This window comes from Cervus canadensis, chromosome 27 (genome assembly GCF_019320065.1).
Source record: "Cervus canadensis isolate Bull #8, Minnesota chromosome 27, ASM1932006v1, whole genome shotgun sequence".
In the NCBI taxonomy this organism is placed as follows: Eukaryota; Metazoa; Chordata; class Mammalia; order Artiodactyla; family Cervidae; genus Cervus; species Cervus canadensis.
Window position 1 is genome coordinate 16,062,691 of NC_057412.1, and position 7,556 is coordinate 16,070,246.

At 36.4% G+C, this 7,556-nt stretch overlaps 1 non-coding gene across 1 annotated transcript; it reads left to right on the plus strand.

Annotated features, from left to right (window-relative positions):
* Positions 1-5,794: 5,794 nt before the first annotated feature.
* Positions 5,795-5,906, plus strand: LOC122429022. The gene has a single exon (XR_006265891.1). It is a non-coding gene; the product is annotated as a U6 spliceosomal RNA (small nuclear RNA).
* The last annotated feature ends 1,650 nt before the right edge of the window (positions 5,907-7,556 follow it).

The window sequence follows — 7,556 nt, forward strand, 5'->3', positions numbered from 1 at the left end:
AGTCTGACCTCCCCTGATCAGTCAGTTCTGCAACAGAAGGCCTTTGGACTTGAGCTTAAGACTCAGCAACTCCTTGATCTCTAGTCTGCTGTCCCAACCTGCAGATTTTGAACTTGCCAACCTCCATGATTGTGTGAACAGTTCCTTAAATTAAATCTCTTTCTCTCTTTATAGGCCTATTCCATTTGTTCTGTTTCTCTGAGGAACCCTAACACACAGTAGAAAAACTACATATTAAAATGATAGAAATTATATTTATGTAATATCAAAGCTTATTATTTAAAAACAGTATCATCCTTCACAACTTAGGTTTTGTTTTTACTTGGACTTTGTTTGTTTATTCATGGTGGATCAGTTCAGTTCAGTTCAGTTGCTCAGTCATGTCTGACTCTTTGAGACCCCATAGACTGCAGCTCACCAGGCTTCCCTATCCATCACCAAATCCCAGAGCTTGCTCAAACTCATGCCCATAGTGTTGGTGATCCCATTCAACCATCTCATTCTCTGTCATACCCTTCTCCTCCTGCCTTCAATCTTTCCCAGCATCAGGGTCTTTTCCAATAAGTCAGTTCTTCACATCAGGTGATCAAAGTACTGGAGCTTCAGTCCTTCCAATGAATATTCAAGACCAATCTCCTTTAGAATTGACTGGTTTGATTTTCTTGCAGTCCAAGGGACTCTCAAGAGTCTTCTCCAAAACCACAGTTCAAAAGCATCAATTATTTGGCCCTCAGCTTTCTTTATGGTCTTTTATTTATGGTGGATGGTAGACATTTGTTTGTTTATAATAAGTAAACATTTATTTATGGTGGGTGGTAGATGCCATTCAATGTCTCAAAAAAGCTGCATTCTTAGAGTATGGCTCTTCATCAAAATAGGTCCCAACTCCCACCCTAAGACGAAGTTCTTCCTCTTCACTCAAGTTTTAATAAGATCAGTCATAAAAGCACTGTCTCTACTATTCTGGATAATTTGAAACATTCCTTACAGAGAAAAGTGGTCTGTTTACTCCTTTACCTTTCTTTCATGAGACGTAGACATCGTTATAATCCTTGAGAAGTCATTCCTCCTGTTCTCAACAAATTTTTATGTTCTCTTATTTTCTCATCCCTTGATAAAATTGAATCTCCCATCCCTTGAAGTCTCCCAATATCAATTCCCCTACAGCTTTTTCTCTTCACTGCTTGGAACTCTAGTGCCTTTGTAAATAAAACTGACCAATCACTCTCTATCTTTTCCACAAGCTTTGCCACCTACCTGCTTTGGCTATCATTTGGTTCTCCCCTGAGAACACATTCACCTATGACCATCCACTATGGAATTACTTCCATCACATATCTTGTTTCTGAATCTGTTATGTGTACATGGTCTTGTGAGTTTCAGGCAATCTGGCTGTAAGACACTTTGTCTTCTTTAATGCAGATAATACCCTTCATTTCATGACATCTTGCAGATAGGAAATTGTTCTGTCATTACTCCAAATGCCTGTGATAATTTAAAGATAGTTTAACGTCCCATTTTGGCAGGTCTATCACAAAACCATTCTCAAAACTTAAAGACTGCTTGAATTGTAATGCACACCATACCCTAAAGCTGGAAGAGTTCAAGTTTAGGAAATACAATCTCTTGTATCTCATACATTGCCATCCTTCTAGTTTATTTATTTTTTCCTAATTTCACTCCTTTTGCACTGACTCATTTACATCCCAGCCCCTTCAACCCTTTATCCTTACCATAAAATAACAGGTTTAGCTAGAATTCTCTGAATCAATGCAACAATGCATCTTTCCTTGTTACTAACCCTGGAGGTTAAGCCCTATCAGAGGGAAGTATACAGTTAGATGTGTGTCGGTCACTCAGTCGTGTCCATCTCTTTGCGACCCCATGGACTGTAGCCTGCCAGGCTTCTCTGTCCATGAGATTCTCCAGGCAGGAATACTGGAGTGGGTTGCCATTTCCTTTTCAATACAGTTATATAGACTTGCAAAAAAAAAAATACATGGACTCAAAATTATAGTCAGAATCTTAAGACCACCACAATTTCTTTTGTTTTAGCTTTTAAATATCCAGCCTCTGATTTTCATCAAGACTGTCTTCCAATTATTTACCATTCTCTTCAATACTTTGATAATTACTTTACCTCATACCCAGAGAAAATGAAGCCCTAAATGATAACTATCACAATCAAAAAATTCAGTTCCACTTAAATAAATATTTCCTTTCCCTTAGCCTTGGAAGATAAAGATTACTTCATGTTTAAAGCTAATTGAAATTTTCAATATATCCATTTGACCTCATTCAGTATTAAAGTACGTTGAATTCTCTATCCTTAAAAAGAAACAAACTAACCAAAAGCAAAATAAAAAGTAAATTGTGCCTTTATCTCCAAAGTCCTCTCATTGCAGTTCTTTTATTATTCTCATCCATCTTTTTAAAATCTATGCGTAGATTTCTTGTTCTCAACTCTTCACTTCTCATAGATGGTCCAAACCCCGCTCCCCGCATCACTTTAATAATAATTTTATTAAAGTTACCAATATTCACTCACTATCAATCTGGATTACATTTTCAACTCATCATCCTAGACTTTTTATGCACTTCAACTATTCATTTAATCCTCTTTCTCTAGTTAAACAAATATATTTAAAGGTAATACCTTAGTGAAAAATAATTTGCCTGACACTAAAGGTAAAACTTTAGTTTTTGTTACAATTTACAGGTTATTACCAGGTTAATATTTAATTTTCCCACAAAACCCTATGTATATGACACATCTATTTCTTTGTTTCTTTACAATTGTTTATTAATCATAGCTTTTATTTATAATTATTATATATTTATTTATAGTTATTATTTGTAACTATTTATTAAACTATTTTGCTTCTCAACAGTGAGTTCCTTGGAGGAAAGAGATATCTTATTTAATTTTGTAGCTTCAAAAATTTTAAATGATATCCAGTGGGTACTACATACATTTTCTTCAATAAATCAACTAAAATATGGATGAGCTAAGAACTAAAGGATCTTTTTACTAGACACATTGCAGTTAATTTAAAGGCCTCACATGAATAATGTGTTTTAACTTCAACATACACAATAAAAATGACAGTGCAATATATACTTGGATATGCCCTATGGATGAAGTGAGGACTGATACTAGTCCTCAAAGAAAGATTAGGTAATGCTCTAGGAGTGAAATCTCTCAAGAAACAGAAGAGCAGTAGATGATACCCTCTTCACAATTGCTCTGATACTATTTAAATCATAAAATTGGATCCCATTGGCAACATGCTTAAACTTTGTTCATCACTTTGCCTTCTTCCTTGTCTCCCTCTTTTCTTCCTTTCTTTTTTCTTTCAGAGTATATTACAATAAACTTCAGACATCATGGCATTTCATCCTGTTGTGGATATTTTTAGAAGCAGGATGGACCTGCCAACCAAAACTGTTTCAGAAATCAAGACTGATATCTTGATATGAAGATATCAAGATACAAATACAGCAGAAGTGTGTGAAAAAGTTTATTAATCATATAATAAGGCACCTGGGAAAGAAGTCACACTTTTCAAGCTAGTCTGAAAAATGGCTTGAGAGAGGAAGGAGTAGAGCCTAATTTGGGATTTTTATTGAGATTTGGGCATGGAGCTGGGGTGAGGGTTCCAGTTGTTATTCATGGGCTTGCATGTTTTGAATCCGCACCAGTCTCAAAAAGGGAGCTTTCTCACTTTCTTATCAGCTTGTCCAGAAATGAGGCAGAGGGAAGAGCAAGCAGTAACATTTAAAAGATGTCAGCAGTCAAGGATCCAAAAATGGAGGCAGCCTCTTTAGTATATACACTCAATACTGCACATTCTGAAACTCTTTCTATTATCCATTCACTCTATACTCAAATCTTTCTGATTGTGTCAATTTTTCTAATACTTAGTCTATTAAAAATTTAGGATCTGATAAGGTCTAAAAGTTGCATTCTTATGTCTTTTAAGCCTATTTTATGCTTATATAGACCTATCTGTCATAGAATTCTTAATGATGTCAAATGCCCTGTAAAATGTTCCATTGTCTAAATTTTTCTAACTGTCTTGTTATGCTGTCATTTAACGTATTAGTTTGACTCTGTTATTTCTGTAAACTGTAAATTACATGTAGAACCTTGATGAGATGTGAGTTCAACGATACAGCCAGAATATTACATAACACTTTATACAGCTCAGCTGCTCAGTCAAGTCCAGCTCTTTGCAACCCCATGGACTGCAGCACACCAGACCTCCCTGTCCATCACCAACTCCTGGAGTTTGCTCAAACTCAAGTCCATCAAGTCAGTGATGCCATCCAATCATCTCATCCTCTGCTGTCCCCTTCTCCTTCTGCCTTCAATCTTTCCCAGCATCAGGGTTTTTTCCAATAAGTCAGTTCTTTGCATCAGATGGCCAAAGTATTGGAGCTTCAGCTTTAGCATCAGTCCTTCCAATGAATATTCAGGACCAATCTCCTTTAGAATTGACTGGTTTGGTTTTCTTGCTGTCCAAGGGACTCTCAAGAGTCTTCTCCAACACTACAGTTCAAAAGCATTAATTCTTCGGTGCTCAGCTTTCTTTATGGTCCAACTCTCACATATGACATCAAGTCATGAGCACATGATATCTGCTTACTCCACTTTAAGTTATAATATAATTAACTGATTGGTTGAAATGTTAAGACCTCTCCATTGCAACTTGAACTTTTGATTCTGTAATCTTCATTTAATCTGTGGAATGTAATTTGGCATAATGCAAATATCCATATTCCCACACTAATTCACCAAAAGTGTTCTTGATAAAATTTCCAGTCATTTTGAGTTACTAAAACAATAGACAAATTTTGCCTATTGCTTAATCAAACCACAGCTTTTGACAGAGTTTCTCTTTTCTTTTTGTGGCAAATTCTTCACTTGACTTTCAGAGTACTACTTTTGCTTGATTATTCATCTCTGCCCTCTCTGCAGATTCTTTTCTGCTTTGTACAGTTCTTCTTAACTCTTAAACATTTGAGGATCCTATGAGCTCTGACAAGTTTTGAGATTCAGTAGTATTCATGTAACAAAAAGACTTTTGTTGTAGAAAGTGGTAGAAAGTGCATGGATTTTTACAAACTCAAAGACCAGGGATTCTGAAAATAGACAAGCTGACGATGTTATACCTGAGCAAGATCGAAGAATGAATATTTACAGGGCTGTTTAGAAATACTGACAGGAGGAAATGATCACAAAGAAAGAGAACCAGTTCACCAAGAGCATGTCATGTCAGATTAGCCTTGTTTCTTTCACTGACAGAGTTACTGAACTAAAACAGATTTTTATCAAAGCATTTGACAATGACTTTCAATGATATCCTTTAGAGAAAGGAAAAGAAGAAATACATATCTAGGAAAAGATAACTAGGGGGTTAGCAAATAGTAGGACAAACAATCAAAGAATTACATTAATGAAAAGTTGTCCATTAAGTGATTTCAGTCTGGTGGATCCTGAATCAACAAATGAAATGCAAAAACAAAAGATGAAATTACAGGATCCTAAAAGCTCTGGAGCTTTCTTTCTTCTATCTAGAGCAATGATTTTTGATTGGAGATTACTTTGCTCACATGGGGTATTTGGTAATATCTGATAACATTTTGGGTTGTCACAACAGGAGTTACTAGTGGAATACTGTGGCTAGAGGCCAAGGATGCTACCAAACATCCCACAATGTACAGGACAGACTTCTAAAACAAAGAATTATCCAGTCCTGCAGCATCATTATTACTATGATGGAGAATCATGATCCAGTGCTGGGTTCAGCAAGATATATACTAAAATGGGAATGATACAGAGAAGATTAGCAAGGAACCTGTGCAAGGATGACATACAAATTTGTGAAGCATTCTGTATTTTTAAAATAAATAAATAAATAAAGAATCCTGATCTATACTCACTCCCTTGTAATCTCAACAATCCCAAGGCATTGAATATTAAAATATAATGACTCACTAGACAGCATATTAAAAAGCAGAGACATTACTTTACCAGCAAAGGTCCGTTTAGTCAAAGCTATGGTTTTCCAGTAGTCATGTATGGATGTGAGAGTTGGACTATAAATAAAGTTGAGCACAAGAGAATTTATGCTTCTGAAGTGTGGTGTTTGAGAAGACTCTTGAGAGTCCCTTGGACTGCAAGGAGATCCAACCAGCCGATCCTAAAGGAAATCAGTCCTGAATATTCATTGAACGGACTGATGCTGAAGCTGAAACTCCAATGCTTTGGCCGCCTGATGTGAAGAGCTGACTCATTGGAAAAGATCCAGATGCTGGGATAGATTGAAGGCAGGAGGAGAAGGGGATGAAAGAGGATGAGATGGTTGGATGGCCTCACCAATGTGATGGACATGAGTTGACCATCTAATGCGAAGAGCTGACTCACTGGAAAAGACCCAGATGCTGGGAGCGGGAGGAGAAGGGGATGAAAGAGGATGAGATGGTTGGATAGCCTCACTGATGTGATGGACATGAGTTTGAGTAGGTTCCAGGAGTTGGTGATGGACAGGGAAGCCTGACGTCCTGCTGTCTGTGGAGTCGCAAAGAGACGGACAGGAGAGAGCAACTGAACTGAACTGAATGACTTCCAAATTTAATCTCCCTCATTCTGACTCATAAATCTACTGCCCACTTTCTGTCTCAGTTTAGATGACTAATAAGTATTGCAAATTTAATATGTATTAAAGGAATTTCTAATTCCCTCTAAACACATCCTACCCAAATCCTTCCCAATTTTAGTTAATGGCAATATATTTTAAAGCAAAAAACAAACAAACGAAAAGGGTCATCCTTGATTCTCTTCCATTCAATTCCGTGTGTTTGATCAGTATTTACTGTTAGTTCAACTTCTCAAGTCAAATCAGTTTTTGTCACATTCTCTGATTCAAGCCATCATCATTTCTTTTTTAGATTATGGCAGTAGTTAGCATTTGAGTATCATGCTTTGAACCTCAAATATTTTAAGAGTTTCCTCTTATATTAACATGTCTAAATCACCTGGTATGTTTTAACTCTTCTCAATTTTCAATATATAAGCCATGTTTTTATTCATTTTATTTATTTAAAGTGTGTCATTGGTGTGACATCTTTTTTATTCATCACTTGAGGGAAGATTTGATTAGTTTACCTGAATGTAACAGAGTGTTCAGTCCACAGTAAGTGGTTAATAGGTTAGTATTTTCTAACAGTAAATATGACAGTAAACTCAGCATCCCCCTGCACAATTCTACACCATAAATTAATGTTTAAAGTCAAAATAAGACTCCTCTATTTAGAAATAAATGTGTTAAAATGCCGGGCCTGCCGGCTAGATGAACAGGTCAAGGACGCAATCACCAGTGCACCTGAGAAATAAAAGACTAAGAAAGATGGGGTTGAGAGGGACGGAGTCAGCTTGTGACTGATTCCGACAACTTTATTGAGGGGTAACATACATATATATATACTAACAGGATTCACCAAATTTTAGATCAAAGGCTTGCATACGTGCAGAACTGCAGACACTAGTTTTA